The sequence below is a fragment of the Solanum lycopersicum genome, chromosome 12, assembly GCF_036512215.1.
Source record: "Solanum lycopersicum chromosome 12, SLM_r2.1".
NCBI classification, from domain to species: Eukaryota; Viridiplantae; Streptophyta; class Magnoliopsida; order Solanales; family Solanaceae; genus Solanum; species Solanum lycopersicum.
This window is the reverse complement of record NC_090811.1, coordinates 4792317-4815095: the sequence shown is the minus strand read 5'-3', so window position 1 is coordinate 4815095 and position 22779 is coordinate 4792317. Positions and strand designations below refer to the sequence as shown.

At 32.5% G+C, this 22779-nt stretch overlaps 1 pseudogene; it reads left to right on the top strand.

The window, feature by feature from the left end:
• The first annotated feature begins 14143 nt into the window (after positions 1–14143).
• On the top strand, positions 14144–17240 carry LOC138340584 (phosphatidylinositol 4-phosphate 5-kinase 1-like; annotated as a pseudogene).
• Positions 17241–22779: the final 5539 nt, after the last annotated feature.

The following is a 22779-nucleotide window of genomic DNA, read 5'->3' as shown; positions in this document are numbered from 1 at the left end:
TATGCTTAGGTGGTTTATTCTTATCACAAAGAACACCGATGTTAGCCTCTATTTCATCACCATGCCCCAATACGATGAGTGACATCCTCGTCAATCTACCCATTACCTTGTAACACTAACCCATGTACTTGAAACTTCCTCTAAGGGACAACATGTGTGTCAAGCATCTCACGTCCACATCCCCTTCATAAAACACGTCATTCAACTTGCACTACAAGTAATCAATTTTGGTCATGCTCAACTTTTAAATCAAATATGTCTCTAAACCTCCAATATTGTGTTAAGTCCCCCCCGCCCCCCCCGTGTCTCGTCAATCAGAACTATGCCACGTGCAAATAACATGCAACCAGGCACCAATACTTGAATGTGATGCTTAAGTATATCCATAGCCAATGCAAATAAAGATGGACTAAGAGTACTGGAAACGTTCCGAGTGACCTCCCATAGTCCAGAACCAAGTCTTAGCATCATCATACAATCACTCTAGAGTAAGTTAGGGAACACCTCTAACCTCCAAACACATTTTTTACAGGCATCTAAGTTATTTTACTTTTGATATTTCCAGTACGTAAATTAGATAAGCTTTTAACAGAAAAGTTCCTTATTTTCTATTAAAGGGAAACTTATAAAAAAGATAACATCTTTTTTATTTGGACATTACCACAACATTTAATAAATTCTTTTCCTTTTATCTACTACTTCACTATACATCAGGGGATCTTCATTTATTGTTTAACTAAAATATGAAAATTCCATAGATGAACTAATTTTACATCTCCCCTACTTATCAAATTCACTGAAACTCGCATATGCTGGCAGAAAGAAACAGTAATGGGTCATATTGGAATTGCCATAAAGTTGAAAAAAAGTGTTCTTGAAATCAAAATCTTTAAGATATCAGGTTTATTGCTAGCAAAATTAACAATAATAAAAGACTTTTTATCTATTTAGGAATCAAACATGTGAAGAATGAATCAAAGCAGAAGAAGCTAAGGGCGTACTGGATATATATATATAAGTTGGGAGAGCCACAAATTTTATTTTTTGTTTAATCTTCCTCTTCCGCCACAAATCACAATCTCTTCCATAAATACAAAATCAGTAACAGTAAGTGGAAGAAGGTGAAAAGACATTGAATATCTGAGATGGTTAGGGATTTAGAATCAAAGCATGGGTGTCTGCTATTAAGAAGGAGCACTAGATTGATTGTAGAGATCGAAATCAAAAGATTTGCCTTCTTAATCGAGCTTATCTAGTGTAAATTAGCACTATGTCATTTGCAAACTACTGCATAGTAGCTGGGTTTTATCTATGTAAGTGCGGCTAGGAACTAGGGTTTCATCTATGCACACCTAAAAAATGACGGCTGGTTATTTCTTATCATTTCAAAAAAAAGTGAGAAGAAGTAGGTTTTATTCATATAAATACATATTTTAAGTAAAATAGGGTTCAAATTATGGCATGTAAAATTAGGAGTAGAGATGTCAAAATGGGCTTAGCCCGTGGGATTGGCCCAACTTAATATGTTGTTGGGATAGGATTTTTCAAGTTTATTTAAAATTAAAAAATCAATTAACAAGACATATTTTAGTATCATATATACATATTTCTACCTTTAGTTTAAAAAATTACATATAATACCACTTCTTAATAATTATATCATATATTTTGAAAAATTAAATCAAATACACAAATCTCTTATTAGTATGATATTTGAATAATTATTTCTTAACTAATGGAATACTAACAATTCAAATTTTACTTTCTCTCACATCACATCCAATGTTTGCATGTACTAAATTCAGAACTACTTCTTGATAATATTCATTCAACATTATTCAAGGAGGGAAATTAAGATTTTATTTCCTTTTTCGCTCATATTCTCATGTATCTATATACGATTGTGACACGTATTTCATATGATTATTTCATGAATCTAAGTATGTTTTTATATGTATTCTATAGATGTTTCATATACATGTATCTAATATGATAAATAGTGTATCTATGTATGTTTGCATCATGTATCTAAAGAAAAAATAAAATATAAAAAAACAACTTTTCATACCTAAACTAAATGTATCCAAGACTATTCAAATCTTTTATTACAGAGGGAAAAAAATGAAATCAAACAATTGTGTATCCAACACAAAAACTATTTCACCATCAAATAATGTTCTCTGCAGTTGTTACGCATGATGGATACAATCCAAAATCAGATTTATATATTTTGTCATAATTACATTAGTACATAACTATAAGATGTAAAGCTAGTAATCTTCCCTATAAGATCCATATCATGTCTAGAGTTACATTCTCCTTCCATAGAAACATGATTTGCAAAGAAGGTTGGATAACTGCATTAAGTCAAAAGGTAAAGTAATTTTTCAAAATTGAGTCCCAAATATTATGACTACAATCGATTTGTAGTTCCATGGAATTACCTTCAACAAGATCATGGTAAGTCACATTATCCTTTGAGAAGTATTTCATCGATCTTTATGGGGATATTGATCATTTTTCAAAAATTATCAAATGCAAGAAACAAAATAAAAATTGTTGCCAAGAAGATAATTTTTCAATAAGAGAATTAGTGTGGTTTTAGGATTTGGTTATATTAGAAAGATTTGTTAGAATTGATATCCATGAATTTGCAAATCAATATTAGTTATTAATTAAGCGTAATTACTCATTTATTTCAGTAAATCGGTTAAGTATATTTAATTCAAAATTACTAAAATATGTATCTCTTTAATTCAAATTTTCGAATACATGTATCTTGATATATGTATTCGACGGATAAAATATGATATACGAAAAATGGTCAAACTTAAACTATTCGAAAAGGTCCAAATATACTCATCATCCACCTATTGGGTTAAAAATATCCATCAGCAGGGTGTGTATTGGTTGTTTTGATTTGGTGTTATGTATTATCGTTCGATTTATCAGTTTTCGATTTTTAAATATGATAACCAATAACAAACCAATAAGATATCCTTTATCAGTTTTTGATCATTTTGGATTCGATTTTCGATTTACCCAATAAGAAAATGTCCATAAAATATTTTATGTCTTCTCACTTCTCTAAATGCTTTGGTATAGTGAAACAAGAAAGATAATGAGAAATTCCATCAATAAGAGAAAATATAGTACCAAGGCTATAATTACATGTTACCACCAAAACATAGTATGAAATATTTTATGTTAGTTAAATTACGGACCTTTATAAACTTGCAAATGTTATAACCTACAATTACAAACTAAAACTAAAATAATATAGTCCAACAAGACTAAACAAAAATCAAATAATTATAATTGCCAAACCCTTTACTTTAATCTTTAGTTTTTGAGTAACAGTAAAAACTAGTAAAATGGTCCAGTGTGAAATTGGTAGAGTAATAATAAGTTGATATAATTATAGTGTCTAATTATATATTAAATTATTAATAATTAAATAAGGGTAAAATAATAAATTATTATCGTCTTATTGGGTTATTGGGTATAGTAAAAACTGATATCGAACCAATAACCCCATAATTTTTTAATAAACCCATTAAAAACTCAATAACTCAATAATATTTTTTCAGTTCGATATTTTGCACACCCCAAACCCTCAGTCCACCTTTTTGGTCTATTTTTACCCTTAAAACTTTAATTTTTTTAAATTATTTTTATTATTATTTATTAAGTGGCATATTCTAACTGGGCTCTCTCTGGGATGATAAGAAGCAAAGGTCATATTTTCAGCTGGATCATTTATGTTGCTCACTTCGTCTTTGGTCTTTAGCTTCATCTTCGCAAACTGTTTCTTTTTTTATGTAGGCTTAAGATCAGGTCTAACATGGCATATATATGTTATTTTTCTGACTAATATATCATTGGAGCCTGGATATAAAATGATACACACCCTACATATATGATGCATACAAAATACCGATAATATAATTGTATACAAATCATGTGCAAGTTGTATATTTTGACCATATTTCATACAACAAAACTTGTACGCGAGTTATATGTCTTGATTGAAATTGAGTGTTGAAATTGCTCGTCACATGATTCCATCCATTCTACCTCTGAAAAATTTCCTGTTCTAGTGTGTCTAATAGTCAAGCAGCTGAATTCCTGAATAACATAAATTATTAAGCTGGTAGCTTTTAATACAGCTTAGTGTCACAGACTTAGTCTTCGACAGAACACATGTATGACACTTGACAATTTGCTCACATTCTCGCGACACTTGCTCACGGTCATGCTATACTAAGTTAGTCTAAAAGTATGGGAATCACTAGAGTATTTACCACCTTCGCCGCCTTCACTCTAGCTACATTCCCTATCAAAGAGACAAGACTTGTTGGTGAGAATGGTCACTTTGTCCATAAATGTACTAGTGGTGGTTGTTGATCGTGGCTTGAATCCCTCTTATGCTTTTATCTTTTAAATTGTTATGTTTTTCGGCATTTATCTCTAGTTGAGATGGTTGCTTTATTTTCTACTCTTTATTAGTATCATTTTGAAGTTTTTTAGTAATGGGGAGCCGTATTTTTATATGTATGGAAATCAGAAGCGTATCCAGCATTTAAGAAGGATGTGTGCACTATTACGAAAAAATGTATCTAAGATATAAATTAGATCGATTTGACCTTTAAGTTCTTAGTAAAGAACCATTAAGTTTTTAAATTATAGGTCCAACATACATAATACACCTAGTTTAAATTTTAATATACACATGATTAATTATATTAAAATTTAGCAGTGCTATTTTTTAATTAGAAATTCCTGATGTAGCACACTAGAAAATTTTGAAAGATTAAAGCAAAAACACAAAACATAAATTGATTGAAATGCCAAAAGGGTTACCGATAACCACTTGGAGGAGTGTTACCAAAAAATAAGATAGATATGAGTTTATATATTTGCTTAGAGAGGTGCACCCAATCATCATTGTATCATTATATGCTACTTTAAACGTGGATTCACACCTCTATATTTAATTATCTTTTGAAAAATATAACACTACTATATATGATCCAAAAAGGAGAGCATGGGTTCACGTGAACCCACAGAACTCCATCTAGATACTCCTCTGGTGACAATTGATACTCTATGTACAACTATACAATATTTTCAAAACAAAAAAATCAAAGTTCTCTACAATAAATTTTTTCCTAGAAAGTCTTGTGTGTTGTTCATCTTGTATTTCAAACATACTTAGAACAAAACTTTGAACATCTTTGTAAGATAAAAAAGTTTAAGAACATTTTCACAAAACTAGTAGGGAAACTAGAATCAGAAATAGATTTAAAAAAAATATATATACGAAATATTTTTCTTAAAGAAGAATTGTTGTTAATATGTGTCTAAAGAATCTTAATGATTCCAACAAACTTTGTAGAAACACAAAGTTACCAAGTTTAATGAACCAGTGAAGAGCAAAAGAATAGAAGAACTGAAATAAATTCACAAATCTAAAGTTTGTAAAACACGTACCAGAATCTGAAAAAATTTTAATAGGAAAAAGAACAAGTCCACTTAATTCACAGTGTCCCCTTAAGGAAATTATTCCCCTCTAGTATTCGAGGTTTGATTTGGAATATGACCTCCCAAGGTAAAATGATCTCAATCACCAAAGTATAGATACCAAAAACTTCGGTGTCAGCGAAACACTCAACGACAGTAAAGTACACTTAGAATACTAGATTTAGTAGTTGAAGAAGAAGTCCATTAATTCTATTTAAATGAGAGTAAATCCCTCAATTTATAGAAAACAAAGGATAATGCGAAAATATTCTTATTGTGCCTTACCGGAAAGGTCACAAACCTTTAAAAAGTCACAATCTTTCAGAAAGGTCGTCACCTATCATAAAAGTCACAACTTTTCATAAAAGTCGCAACTTTTACGTAAAATTCACAACTTTTCATAAAAGTCGAAACATTTCATAAAAGTCACAACTCTTCATAAAAGTCGCAACTCTTCATTTTCCATTCACCTTTTTAAAATCCAACAATCCCCCACATGAATGGGGAATGACTCAAAGACAAAGAAACAGACAAGTATGTTTACTTTACAAGAAAGAATTAATTGCATCTGGATAAGTAGGTTTCCCCTTGGACTTTTCATAGTGAACATATGTCGGATATACTCGGTCAATCGGTAGATGCGATATCTTTGAACCGTCGAACTCTGGTGTATACCTAGACAACCATATATCACACAAAACACCTCCTGGTTTCATGAGTGTATAGAGAGATGGACTTTTGACAATCATCTTCTTTGAACAGGCTTACACTTCACACTCACATAGGTGATTTCTAACTGTGTTATCGCGTAGATACACTATTTGGTCAACTCTGCCAAACTTAGCAAATCATTAAAACCATTAAGCTTTATTAACTCATTAACAAGCCTTAATGTTGTATCCTTGTCCCTGAGCATTGTCTTCATCATAAGAATGGATTGAGTTTATTGACAAGGTCGAACCATCATTGACAACTTTGTTTTTCTCCTTGAATCTAGCTCTTGGGAGCTCCAGTCTGCTAGATAGAGTTACAGCCATGATGACTTGTCCTAAGTCGTAAATTCATTCCCTTAGATGATCTTTTAACATTCTCTCTAGTTAGGCCTTTTTGTAAGTGGATCCGACACATTATCCTTTGACTTTACATAGTCAATTCTGATAATTCCACTAGAGAGTAGTTTTCTAAAAGTATCATGTCTATGCCGTACATGACAATACTTTCCATTATATGTCATGTTCCATGCCCTACCTATTGCATCTTGACAGTGAAAGTGTATGCATACTAATGCCAATGATTCGGGCCAAAATAGAATATCTATCAAGGAATTCCGGAGTCTTTTAACTTATTAACCGACCTTATCTAGAGCACCTAGATCAAAGATCATTGTAGAGCTAGCGATACATGTCTCTTTTGAAATATTTCTAAGAGACTGCTCCTCTACCAGTAATAAATACATATGCACTCGTGAATTTTACTTCATTCTTTCGATGATTCAATTTGCATCACTATATCTTTCAATATTGTTGGATATTGTTATAATGCAAGACATAATTTTAAGTATTATTTTAAATACTCCAAAACTCTATTTATCGTCATCTAATGAATTTATTTGGGATCACTTGTGAACGGACTCAGTTTAAAATAGCAAATGTTATATCTGATCGCACACACTATATGATATACATCATGCTTCCCAAAAATCTAGCATAATCCAATTGTGAGTCACTTTTGTTTTCACTCTTTTGAAATGCAAAGCTCACATTTATTGGACACTTGACAATATTGACATTCAAATATTTGAACTAGTTAAGTACCTTTTCAATGCAATGAGACCGTGAAAATGTTAAACATTGTGGAGTTCTACGAATTCCTATATTTAAGATCGCATTAGCAACTCCAATAATTTTCATTCTACTTGCTTTATAGAATACATTTAGTAGCATTTTTGTCAGTAGTGTCTCTATTGATGATCAACATATCACCAATATACAAACAAACAATGACCTCATGATTTTAATGTGAACACATTTATCACTTCCATCATTCTTCAATCCATTTGCCGACATGGTTTGATTGAATTAGGTCATTTTTTTGGTGCTTCCATAATGTGACTTAACAAGTTCACATACTTTCTTTTATTTACCAGGTACCACAAAATCCTCGGGTTGTTCCATGTAAATTTGTTCCTCCAATTATACATTTAAGAAAATTCTTTTCACATTCATTTGATGAATTTGGAGGTCATATACCATAGTAATAATTTTTGCATCCGAATGGATGTAAATCTAATTATTAACGAGTATATATATCGATAAGATCAAAATCTTATTTTTTTTCTAAAGCCTTTGACACAAAGTCTTGCTCTATATTTTTCAACAGTTCCATCAACTGTTATTTTTCCTTCATAAAGATTCATTTTGAACCCATAGGTTTATTTTCTTGAAGAAGATCAATTAACTTTCCATTTACATTTTACTAAGCCTCTGAATCTCTTTATTAAGTACATTATCCTTTTCATTTCCTAAGCCTTTTAGACCCTTCTCTAGACTACTCAAGTCTAATATTACAGTCCACAGTCATAGGTCCTATTTTAATTCATTTAGGAATAGGATCTTGGACTTTGACTAGATACCCCCACACTTTGAAATATTTCAAGTTGGATTTCCTTTCTTTCCGTTTCTCATATGGAAAAGATTGTATTCTGATCAAACAAAATCGCTTTCTTTCTAAAAGGACAAAACTTTTTGTTGATCCCTTTTGCAGTAAGGATAGTTCCTCCACACAAGTTTTGTGTAAATCCGAACTTATAAATAATGCATCCATCATTTTTTTCAACGTTCGGTTTTTCATTAGATTGAGGTGAATATGGCAGTAGTTTGATATTTCACTTTCCAAACATATATCTGCACAATGAGATTTATACTCTCCATTCTAATCACTTCTTATATATTTTTTCTCACTGATTTTCAACTTCGATATTACATTGTCTAGACATTTCTATTGCTTCATCCTTACCATTTAGCAAATAGACATAGTCATTTCTAATGCAATTCTCAATAAAAGTAACAAATACTTTTTCCCACCATGAAATGGTGTTAACTTCATATCATAAATGTGAGTGTAAATCAATTCTAAGGGATTAGAATTCCTTTCAACAGATTTATATGAATGCTCAACATACTTAGATTCCACAAAAACTTGACATTTTTATTTATTGCACTGAAAGTTAGGCAAAACTTCTAAGTTGATCAATTATTCTTACAAGGTTTTGTAATTGACATGCCCCAAGTGTCATGTCACAAACATTGACTCAAGCAAGTAAGAACAAATAAAAACACTGAGTTTGAAAAGCTCTTCGCGAGGTAGCTTTTTCCTCACTAATATTTTGTTCCTATTTCTTACAATTTTGTGTGATACAAACATTGTTTAGATTGTCAAATATCCTTTTCAGAAGGACATTTCCATAACTTTCAATGTGATTGTTGTAGAACTACCTATGAACAAAGTTTCATCGGGTTCAATAAAGACAATATAGTCCAACTGTTATTTTTATAAAAACATAACAAATGACTATTCACCAATATTCATGTCTATGCAAATACTTTTATTATAATAGACCTATCTTTTCATGAAAAATCACAACATTTTAAGTGATATTTTTTTTATAAAAGAACATAATTATTTTGAACAAGTATATATATAATTTGGATGTTTCATACTAGTCACACTATATACTAGTAATAGAGAAACTCAACAACCACAATACCAAATATACTACGAGAATTTTGTGGGTATAACATAATACAAAAGTATCATTAAATTTCATATATTTTGTTCCAAAGTTAAATTAGACACCAAGTCTAATCATAAGCAAATAACCCCCACATTTCAAATGTGATCTCAAAAATATTTTTCAAGTATTTGAAAATAGTTTTTCCACATATTTTAATGTTGGAAGCATTATTCTACGAAAGAATTATAGTGCTGCAATTCTCTTTGACAATGTTTACACAATGTCAATGTTCATTCCACATAGACACAAAATCACAAATTATAAGTCACTGGTATTTTTTCTCTATCATAAATAGACATGCCACTTAGTATTTTAAATATTAACAATAAGGACAAAACAAAATTGTACAATTTATTTCTATGTTACATTGAAGTTTATAGAAAATCAAAAGTACAACACTGACTTATTATGTGAAGTTTTCATATTCTTCAAACCAATTGCAGAGTCTAATTTATCCAGAGTATAAAACCACAAAAGTTTTTAGTCTACAAAAATCAGACACACTAATATTTCTCATGGAGTACAAAACTACAAAAGTTTTTTTTTCTCCAAACAGAATAACACATATTCTTTATCACATAGAAATGTTTTTCTTATCAAATAGTCTTCCAACTATAACAATTTGACATACTATTTTATCAAACAAAAATATGCATCTCTCATTTTTGCAAACTAAAGAATTTTAAAAGCAACATTATCTGCGAAGTAAAATTCATTCTACAACATATGGTTTGCAAATCTTTTTCCAAAGATACACATAATAAAAAAAATAAAAAATCAAAGATGATTACTCTTAGAAACTATTTTCCTCCTTAGATAATTTAATAAGAAGGTTACCTGGTAATCTTTAAACGGAATACCATAAAAAAAATTTGTTACATTCTCACTTCGACTTTGCTAAAACAGAGCAACGAATTATGGAGAAGTTATGCATTTATCTTCTACTTTCATGATCAGATTCTCTCAATCAGTAAAATACAAAAAAATACTAACAGTATAATAATTTCCTTATGATTGTTGTTCATCTTGTATTCCAAAGATACTTAGAACAAAACTTTGAACATCTTTGTAAGAAAACAAAGTTTAAGAACATTTTCACAGAACTAGTAGGGAAACTAGAATCAGGAATAGATTTTAAAAAAATATATATACGAAATATTTTTCTTAAAGAAGAATTGTTGTTAATATGTATCTAAAGAATCTTACTGATTCCAACAAAATTTGCAGAAACACGAAGTTACCAAGTTTAATAAACTAGTGAAGAACAAAAGAATAGAAGAACTGAAATAAATTCACAAATCTAAAGTTTGTAAAACACGTACCAGAATCTGGAAAATTTTTAATAGGAAAAAGATCAAGTCCACTGAATTCACATTGTCCCCTTAAGGAAATTATTCCCCTCTAGTATTCGAGGTTTGATTTGGAATATGACCTCCCGGGGTAAAATGATCTCAATCACCAGAGTATAGATACCAAAAACTCCGGTGTCAGTGAACCACTCAACGGCAGTAAAGTACACTTAGAATACTAGATTTAGTAGTTGAATAAGAAGTCCATTAATTCTATTTAAATGAGAGGAAAACCCTCAATTTATAGAAAACAAAGGATAGTGCGAAAAGGTTCTTATTGTGCCTTACCGGAAAGGTCACAAACCTTTAAAAAGTCACAATCTTTCAGAAAGGTCGTCACCTATCATAAAAGTCACAACTTTCCATAAAAGTCATAACTTTTCATAAAAGTCGCAACTTTTTCGTAAAAATCAAAAGTCGCAACATTTCATAAAAGTCACAACTCTTTATAAAAGTCGCAACTCTTCATTTTCCATTCACACCTTTTTAAAATCCAACATTGTTTTCTCACTTCCATTCTCTTAGCAATTCCTAGAGTTTTAGACTAACTCTGTCATAACAAAATTGTGAGCAAATTTTCAAGTGCCTCACATGTGCTTAGTATAAATCTGTGACATTTTGGTATCAGAGTAAGGTTATGGCTAAGGTATTGAAATGATAGAGAAATCAATGTGACGAATACCCAAGCCAAAGTGAGCAATGCTTACAACAAATAGTCTTAATTATTCAGTACTCAAATCAAGAGACGTCATATTAATCATTAAGATGTGCATTTATATTCAGACGTCAAAAATAAATAAAATGTTAGTAGTCATTAAAACGGGTTAAGTACCATGAGGTCACTGGTTCAAATGCTATCGGAGACAAAAACACTAGGTGTTTAACTTAAAAGCACTATGAATATAACAAATACAGTCGTAAGACACCTAAAATATATAGTAATACAAAAAAGGTGGACATAGAAAATATAGATAGGGGGATGTGAGAGAGAGATTAAACAACCTAAATGCACATATGAATACAACAAATATATATATATATATATATATATATATATATAGATAGATAGATAGATAGATAGATAGATAGATAGATAGATAGATAGAGAGAGAGAGAGAGAGAGAGAGAGAGAGAGAGAATGATGAGAATACAAAATACAAAGAGAGACAAAAATACTAAGAGGAAGATTCGAGAAAATACAAATAGATAGATGGAGAGGTAATCAAAATACAAAGAACAAGAGGGGGGGTTATAGAGAGAGGAAGAGAGAAAGAAGGCGAGCGAGATTAAGGAAATAGGAGATTCCGTGTAGCAATCCAATTAGTAGCTATGAATTGTAAATACTCAAACTAAAGTTATAGATCTCTAAGACGATAAGTCATTATTAAAGGGAAAAAGGACAAATATACTACCGAACTATCATAAATAGTACACATCTATCCTTCATTTTTTGGGACATTGGTGCCTCCACCGTCCAAAAACTAAAGTGTATATACCATTTATATTAACGGACATACACCTGTCATAATCTTATCCACTAACCCGACATTTATTAAATATTGGATCAATCGATAAAATTGTGTCATGTGTCCCTATTTAGTCTTCCATTAGAGTGAAGGGTATATATGCTCTAGTTTTTTGACAATAGGGACACCAATGTCCCAAAAGTATGACAGAGGGTAGTTGCATATGATTTACTATAGTTCAGAGCTATATTTGTCCTTTTTTCCTTTTTCAAATTCTCTTTTTGAAAACCACGTGACATCTTTGGAATTAAGCAAACAGTTTTTTAGGATTATTTTTTTAACAATCTGTGTAGGAAAAGGCCAAATATGCATCATTAGTTAGACAACGAGGGTATATATGCTTCTTTTTTTTAACGAAGGGGTATATCCGTTCAAATTTGCATAGTTGAGGGGTATATTTTCCCTTTTCCCCTAATTTGTTTTATTGTTAATCTCAAATAAATTCTCAAGATTGTGTTACCTAAATGTGAGGAGTGATCTTAAGCAAGTTAATAAAGAATTTTCCTTTCTAGATGAGAATTCAATTGTTTTTTTTTGGTACATAAGTTAGAGGGTGTTTGGATTGACTTAAAAGTTGATCAAACCTACTTTTAAGTTAGTTTTTGACTTCTTGAATTGTTTAGCTAATACAAAAACTAAAAAATAACTTGAAATAAATAAATAAAAAATTATTTCAAATAAGTTAAGAAGTGTTTGGTAAGGTAAAAAATGACTTCAAATAAGTCCAAAACCAAAAGTACCTCCCTCTACTTTTTATTTATAACATAAAGGTCATTTCAGTTTGAATTTTAATTATAATTTAAAAGCTACTTCATTTAAGCTAACTTTAATGGGCTCTTAGTCTTTAGATTTTGTTACCTAAATGTAAGGAGAGATTTTAAACAAGTTATTAAAAAAATTTCCCTCCAATTGTTGTTTTTGGTACATAAGTTAGTCTTTAGATTTTGTTACCTAAATGTGAGGATAGATCTTACGCAAGTTATTTAAGAATTTCCTTTCTAGATGAGAATCCAATTGTTGTTTTTGGTACGTAGGTTAGTCTTTAGATTTTGTTACCTAATTGCAAGGAGAGATCTTAAGCAAATTATTCAAGGATTTTCCTTTTTTGACGAGAATCCAATTGTTGTTTCACTATTTGCCCTGTATAAATAGTGATTCTGCTGACTTCTTATCAATGCATCAAATCTCTATTCACTATTGATACTACAAACACCTGCCCACACCCAACAAGCAGTCTCTCTTTCTAGACTCTCCCTACCGCGCCCAACTTCATAACAAGGAAAAATGTCGGAATATCTCCCAATAGAGATGATGGTCCTAATCTTCTCAAAGCTCCAACCCAAATCTCTCCTCCAATCAAAATCATGGAATGAGCTAATTTCAATCCTCGACTTCATATGGCTACATACACAATAATCGGTCATCCTAAAAAACCCTGCACATTTAATCTAAAGGTATTTCAGCACAGTTCTCAAGAACAAGAAAAAAATTCGACTCGCTGATGTATCAAATTACGACACCTCTGTAATGCGATTAAGGTAGCCATTTAATGTCGATTTTTTCAAGATTATTTCTATTGTAGGTTCATTGATATATGTAACAGTGTCCTCTATATGTAAAATGATTTATTATACCATAGTAGTCCCACGGCCCAACCTCAAGGTTGGAGGTGGAGAGCACCTTCCACTTGAGCTAGCTTTCTTGTCAGATGAAATTATTCAAAATTAATTATGCTAGTCATTGCATTTTACTTAAGATAATCAAATCTTGGTAATTGCTGGGAATCTATTTCTAGATTAGTTATGAACTTCTCGATCAAATATGAGATAAACCATTCTTCAATTGTTCACGCAGAAACTGCAGAGATGCCAGATGCTTATTGATCATTCAGGATTATTTTATTGAAATACACGTACAACATTTACCTGGGACAACAATTGTGTAGGCTGGCATATTTTTCGGTGAGAAAGTGTGTGAACCAGAATGATTCTCTTCCCGGCATCGACTACCTTCAAGTTTTTTAATCTCCTTTGTTGTTCTGAAGTTCGCTGAAGTTAAAGAAATTTGAGGTACCACTATTTCTTTAACAGGTTTAATCCGTTTTATCTTGGGAGAAATTAATCCATAACCTTGGGTACAGTGAGGGGATTAAATTTCTTAAGGACATACAGTAGTTTCTGTGGACTCGGATTACTTCTTGTATTTTATGTATTTTCTACTTCATCTTATTTCTGTTTCTGTTTATTAACCTTATAAATACAGGTTACTATAACAATAACTAGTGGAACCATGTCCACTCTTACCTATAAAGTATCAAACTACCTAAACATATCCCACCATAACCACAGACTCAACCGGCAATGTATAAGAAGATGATCATGTCCTTGCCCATCTCCTTACACATATAACACCAGACAACCTTTCGCTCACTAAAATTTTCCACTGTCAAATCAACCCTCAAGCATCTAAGGTAGTGAAAACACACAATTTCATCAGCACCTTTGGCATCCATATTGCATTACATGGAAAATCATAATCTACACATGCTTCGGTAGATGATTAAATTTTTGCTTACAAGTAATCTTGAGTTTTTGAAGCGTATATGTTATATTAGTTCAAACTAATGAATCCAATACCATTGATCCCTTAATCTGTAATGAATAACACCAGAAATAACAACTTAGCGATAATAAAGAAATACGAGATTAGTAATGAATAAGTGTGCCGAGTGCTCAACAATACCACCAAAAAAAGAGAGAAAAAAAATCATTAAAAAAGTCTCCCGGCACCGGCAATGTCGTCGGTACCGACTCTCCGTAGAGCACAGTACTGTTGAGTCGAGCTGAAAAAGAAAGAAGGAAATGCGTGAAACTGTGAAGAAACCTTGTGTTGTTGTTGCTGCTACTACTATGACGAAGAAAACTAGTCCGAAAGAAGATGGAGACGTGATAATCATCCCTCCGTTGTGTACATCAGCTAATCGGTCAAGATTGCAAGCTGGGTCACATTGCATAACGCCGACGAATGATGATATGGCTGAGTTCCAGCAGCTTCCGAACGGAGATCTGTACACTGGAACATTTTGGGAAAAGTTCCGCATGGTAATGTGAATTGTGAAGTATTTATGGTCTGATGGGTGTATGTATGAAGGTGAGCGGAGAAGAGGGAAGGCGAGTGGTAAAGGAAAGTTTTCGTGGCCTTCAGGGGCGACTCATGAAGGATGGGAGAATGGATGGGTATGGGACGTTTATCGAAGCTGGTGGGGACATGTATCGGGGTTGGTGGGCAGCAGATCGGAAACGTGGGTTTGGGGACAAGTTATATGCTAATGGGGATTTGTAGGTTGGTTCTTGGAAGTGAAATTTGCAACAAGGGGAAGGGAGCTATGTTTGGGGAAATGGGAATGAGTATATTGGAGAATGGAGAAAAGGGGTTATGATTTGGGCAAATGGGAAAAGATATGAAGGGGATTGGGAGACTTGTTACACTAGTCGTTCATGGGGTGATAGTAATTCATCCAAACAAGAATTTAGTACTGATAGTGGTAATGGTGGTCAGGTTCTAAGGAGATGAATGTGCGCAAAAGGAATGTTAATTTACCTAGGATTTGTATATCGGAATCTGATGGTGAAGCAGGAGATATTATTTGTGACATTGTTGACAGAAGGGAGGCTTCTTCTATGTTTGCTCCTAGGAATGAGGAGGAGGAGGACGAGGATGATGATGATGAAGAGATTGAGAGTTCCGAAGGAGATGAAAGTGGGTATTTTCGGAAGAGTCCTTGCCACTCTGAAGTTGTGGAAATGCAACCAATAACCAAGGGACATAAGAATTATGATTTGGTGGTTAGTCTTCTGCTAGGTATCAGGTATTCTACTCAGAAGCATGCCCCAATTACTTAGGGAGTTGTTTGGAATAGATCCAGCTGAATACATGCTAGCTATCTGTGGAAGTGATGCACTTAGGGAACTGTCTTCCCCTGGGAAAAGTGGCAGTGTGATAGATTTATCATCAAAACTTTGAAGAAGTCCGAAGTTAAGGTGTTCATTAGAATGCTTCAAAGTTATTATCTGCATTTTAGTCAGTAGCCAAGCTCCTTGGTGACAAGGTTTTTTTGGTGTACACTGTTTTAAAATAGTTGGATTTCAAAAGACACGTTTGCTGTTATGGGGAACCTGTTCTACTCCGAACATGTGATCCATAAGCGTTTTGATTTAAAGGGATCCTCGTATGGCCGTACAACTGATAAGCCAGGAGGAAAGGCCGATGAGACTACTACGCTTAAAAACCTCGATCTCAACTGTCTTTCAATCTTGGTATAAAGAGCTTATAAGGCAAATTGATATAGATTTTCAGTTTCTGGAAGCTGAAAATATCATGGATTACAGTCTTTTGATTGGTGTTCATATCTGCAATTATAGTAACAATGGCGAGATGAATTTGTCACCTTCTGGCAAAGCTGATGCTCAAGATTATTGCTGATGTGATGCAGAAAGTCCTGATAAGGGACTGATCATTGACAAAAGGAATTCACCTGTAAGTTCAGCTGCAAATGTGCCTGCAAGGGAGATGTGTGTGACAAGGAGTGGAAGTGAGTCAACTTCTGAACAGGGTATCTGTGAGGCTAATAATTCTATCCTTTGCCTGGGCATCACTGACATTCTTCAAGATTATGATATCAGCAAAAGACTAGAACATGCATACAAGTCATTTCAGGTGGATCACACTTCTATATCTGCTGTTGATCCTAAGCTCTACTCTAAAAGATTTCGAGATTTTATAAGTAGAATCTTTAAAGTAGACGAAGGGCAAGGAGAATGGAAAGAGCATGTAGATAAGCATATGGAGACTGGAATTAGTTGAACCGGTTAACGCACTTGTTTGCTGATTATGTGATGACTGGTTATTGTGGAGTTGAGTGAACATGAAGATTTTGATCAAATGTACAGCAAAGAAATCTTTTTTGGTAGTATTTGTAGTTACTGTGTTCCACGACAAAAAATAATGCTTAGTTTCCTTGTTTAATTTGTGTTAGCAATGACTTGTAGATTAATGGAAGTTGAAAAAGTGTGTTACCTATCAAAAAAAAAAAGCTCAACAACAATGTCTTCTGATTCATTAAAAAAATTTAAATTCACTAGTATTGTTGTAGATGTTATCAACTTTTTTAAAAACTTGGTAACTTTTGTTGTAGATGTTATGAACTTCACTTTTTGTTGTTGATTTTGGATTCACTACTTTAAAATTATAGTAAATTAAATGATACACGACAAGTAATCCCCAAGTTGTGCAACATTTAAATTCGTAGGCGGTTCATTAACCAAAATATCGGGTAATGATAATTCCTGAAAAATCTCCTAATTGAGATCAAACATCACAAACCAATAAGATATCCTTTATCAGTTTTTGATCATTTTCGATTTGATTTTCGATTTAGCCAATAAGAAAATGTCCATAAGATATTTTATGTCTTCTCACTTCTCTAATTGCTTTTGTATAGTGAAACAAGAAAGATAATGAGAAATTGCATCAATAAGAGAAAATATAGTACGAAGTCTATAATTACATGTTACCACCAAAACATAGTATGAAATATTTTATGTTAGTTAAATTACGGACCTTTATAAACTTGCAAATGTTATAACCTACAATTACAAACTAAAACTAAAATAATATAGTCCAACAAGACTAAAACTAAAATCAAATAACTATAATAGTCAAACCCTTTACTTTAATCTTTAGTTTTTGAGTAAATAGTAAAAACTAGTAAAATGGTCCAGTGTGAAATTGGTAGAGGAATAATAATTTGATATAATTATAGTGTCTAATTATATATTAAATTATTAATATTAAATAAGGGTAAAATAATAAATTATTATCATCTTATTGGGTTATTGGGTATAGTTAAAACTGATATCGAACCAATAACCCCATAATTTTTGTAATAAACCCATTAAAAGCTCAATAACTCAATAATATTTTTTTTCAGTTTGATATTTTGCACACCCCTACCCCTCAGTCCACCTTTTTGGTCTATTTTTACCCTTAAAACTTTTAATTTTTTAAAATTATTTTTATTATTATTTATTAAGTAGCATATTCTAACTGGGCTCTCTCTCGATGATAAGAAGCAAAGGTCATATTTTCAGTGGATCATTTATGTTGCTCACTTCGTCTTTGGTCTTTAGCAAAGAAATCTTTTTTGGTAGTATTTGTAGTTACTGTGTTCCACGACAAAAAATAATGCTTAGTTTCCTTGTTTAATTTGTGTTAGCAATGACTTGTAGATTAATGGAAGTTGAAAAAGTGTGTTACCTATCAAAAAAAAAAAAAAGCTCAACAACAATGTCTTCTGATTCATTAAAAAAATTTAAATTCACTAGTATTGTTGTAGATGTTATCAACTTTTTAAAAAACTTGGTAACTTTTGTTGTAGATGTTATGAACTTCACTTTTTGTTGTTGATTTTGGATTCACTACTTTAAATTTATGGTAAATTAAATGATACACGACAAGTAATCCCCAAGTTGTGCAACATTTAAATTCGTAGGCGGTTCATTAACCAAAATATCGGGTATTGATAATTCCTGAAAAATCTCCTAATTGAGATCAAACATCACAATCAAGTACTCCACCCTTTTCTCCCTATTCCTCTTGTATGCAGTCCATTGGACTTCCCCACAAATTTCAACCTGCGTAGAGAAATACTCTACGACACAGATATCTGGAATAGAACCATCAAAATCCTTTGAGATTCCTCAACTAAGTCCATAAATATCAACCCTAGGTGGCAGCAAGTATTGACCATCACCACGAGCATAGTCCATCCTCGTAACCTTGTAGTCTCTTGTGTTAATAGCAAAGTCAAACCCAAGGACAAACGTGTAAGTCCTTGAGTTATCACAGGAAAGAGGAGTCATTGCGAGGGTAAGACATCTGGATAAGCTAGGATGTCAAAGTACCACACGACTTCTATATTCTAATAAATAATCTAACATACCGAGAACACCGTTGGATATACCAATTATCCTACAATAGAAATAATCTAAAAATCCAACATTAAGAGGTGATCTTAATGGTACTACATTGTCAAAAGCTGATACATCAACGAGTTGAATTTTTTCCCTCTTGAGACCTATGTTGACATTACTTTTAATAAAATGTATTATAAAAAATCTCAAGGCTGCCACCCAAATTTCTGCTCCAATTAAGGTGTTTAGCAAAATCTTGGAATGCACTAATTTCAAGCCCCGACTTCATATGGCTACATAAACAACAGTAGGTCCTCCTAGAAACCCCAATGTGAAGAGATTTTTAGGAGGACCGACTGTTGTGTATGTAGTCATATGAAGTCATGGCTTGGAATTAATGCATTCCAAGATTTTAATGAACACCTTAATTAGAGGAGAGATTTGGGTGGGAGCCTTGACATTTTGATAACATTTTTAAAAGGTATTTCAGCATAGGTCTAAAGAGGAAAAAAACTCTCAGATTTTGACAACGTAATACCATTAAGATCACCTCTTAATGTTGGATTGCCAGATTATTTCTATTATAGGATCATTGGTATATGCAATGGTTCTCTGTATGTTAGATGATTTATTATAATATAGATATCATGTGGTAGAAACGAACAATTTTTTATTAAGTTTAGGCATACTTATAGGGGAGATGGAATATTTTCCTTCTCAGTCCTTCGCAATTTATTTTATCACAGTTATTTGTTGTTTGGTGTAATTCAATTGTTATGATCATTATTGTGATTTTAATAAATTTGAGTTTTTGCTCTAGTTGTGGTTTCGTATTTGACTAGATCAACTAATCAATGTTCAGAATCTTTTAATTACTTTTTACATATTAACCCAAGAGTCCTCTCTCCCTATGACTCTACGGCCCAACCTCAAGGTTGGAGGCTGAGAGCTCTTTCCACTTGAGCTAACTTTCTTGTCAGATGAAATTCTTCAAAATAAAATGTGCTAGTCATTGCTTTTTACTCTACATAATCTAATTTTGGTAATTACTAAGAATCTATTTCTTAATTAGTTATGAACTTCTGATTCAAACATGAGATAAACCGCTACCAAAGTCCTAAGCTTTCTTCAATTGTTCACATAGAAAATGCAGAGATGCCAACAATTTATTGATTATTCAAGATTCTATTCTAAAATTAAAAAGAAAAAAGAAACAAAGAACTAACAATAAGTTATGTGAATACTAAACAAAATTATTTATACTGTTAATACAGAGAAGCGGAGAGGAGGCTAGCCTCCCTTCCCTTAAAAAGGACACAAGCAAACATTTTAAAATTTCAAAAGTTTAAAATCCTTCGTTTTTAACCACTGAAATTGAAAAAATTACAGCTTGATGGATTTTCTCAGTTCATTACATGTGCAAGCTTTTTTCCTTACGAGATGCACATTTGATTGCACCGTAACCAAAAGTAGATAGCTTGATCGATTTTGACAGTTCAAAACATGTGCAAGCTTTTTCTTAACGAAAAAGAGCATTAAATTGAACCCTACTTTATTAAAGGAAGTCTTCAAATGTTCACATAATTGGACAAATATGAATTTAGGAAACTTATTAGCTACTAAACATGATCAAGATTCTAAACCGTCTACTTTTACAATGTATCGGCAACAAACCCAATGTGTTCCCACCAGTGTTATCTTTAAGCGCGCTTAACCCCATAAGCGAGGCTCAAAACGTGTTGTGTGCTTCAGTGTCATCATCAAGGTAAGTGTTTCCTTGCCAATGAGCTTCGTATGAAGAAGTTACACTAAATAATTGATATTTCACTTTCTCATAAAAAAATTCAATTTCTTTTGTCATAAATTTGATATTCATGTTTATAATTATTAATCTTAGACTAAATATAATATTTCCTTTGCACCTTTTTTCATTAAAGGTCACGCTTTATTTGCACTTTGCGCTTAAAGCCTTCAGGACCTTAAAGGCTTTTTGCGTTTTTTTGCCTTTGATAACACTGATTTCCACAAGTGAGGTTTGGGGAGGATAGAGTGAACATGGCTCAGTGTAATCAAAGGTGAAAAGCGCAAAATAGTTTTAAGGTCCGTGGGGGCTTTAAACGCAAAGCACAAATAAAGTGTGGACTTTAATGAAAAAAGGCGCAAAGAGTAAAAAGAATACAAATATATATATATATATATATATATATATATATATATATATATATATATATATATATATATATATATATATATATAAAGTGAAATATCAATGATTTAGTTTCACTTCTTCATAAAGAAGTTCATTTTCAAGGAAATTTTTGTCTTAGAACCTTCAAGACGACACTGAAGCGCACATAAAGTGACGCAACGTGCTCAACATGTTTGGGCCTTGCTTCAGGGCTTAAGCGCTCATAAAGCGCACCTTTGATGAGCAAACAATGAAATGAAAGCAATAGCAACAAATAGAATCAAGATACCAAGATATAGAAATAAGAGGTAGTGATAGAAATTTAAAAAAGGAGAAAGAAACGAATATAATTCTAATACTCAAGGAAAGTGAACAAAAATATTACCTACTAACCTTCTAGCCTAATCCTCGACCTTCACACCCTACTATCAAGAGTAATGTACTCGATAAACTCGAGATGCTTCATATGTTGTCTAATCACCTCACCACAACACTTTTGAGACCTACCTCTACCCCTCTTCAAGATACTACGACCAAACTATCACACCTCCTAACCGTGACATTTGCACCTCTCCTCTACACATGCCCAAACCATCTCAACTTCACTTTTCACATCTTATATTGCACAGGAGACACCATTAGCTTGTCCTGAATATCTTCATTATCTTCATTCCTAATATTATTTCTCTTTGTACGCCACGGGTCCACCCCAACAACCTCATCTCCGTTAGTCACATCTTCTGAACTTGAGAATTATTGATCGGCCAACACTTTGCCTCATATAGCAGACTCAATTTAACCACCACTAGGTATAGGTAACCATTATGTTTAGGTAGTACACTCTTATCACACAAAGATGTTATCCTTCAATTTATCACTTGCCCCAATACGATGAGTGGCATCCTTATCAACCTCCAAATTACCTTGGATCACTGACCTATGTGGTTGAAACTCTCTCTTAAGGATGACATTTGTGTCAAGCCTTGTTCCCACATCCCCTTCATTAGATATGTCATTCAACGTGCACTCCAAGTAATCAATTTTGGTCATGCTCAACTTAAAACCTTTCTACTCGAAAGCATGTCTCTAAACCTCCTATCTTGTTTTAAATCTCCTTCGTATCTCGTCGATTAAATCTATGTCTTGTTCAAATAACATGCACCATCGCACCTATCTTTGAGTGAGACGTGTAAGTATATCAATAGCCAATGCAAATAAAGATGGACTAAGAGTAGATCTTTAGTACAACTCTATCACGACTAGGAAACGTTCTGAGTCACCTCCAATAGTACAAACCCAAGACTTTGCATCATCATACCTATCTTTAATCACTCTAGTGTATGTTTGGGGAACGCCTCTAGTCTCCAAACACATTATACGTGTATCATAGTTATTTGACTTCTGATTAAGACTTCTAGGTTGTCTAATA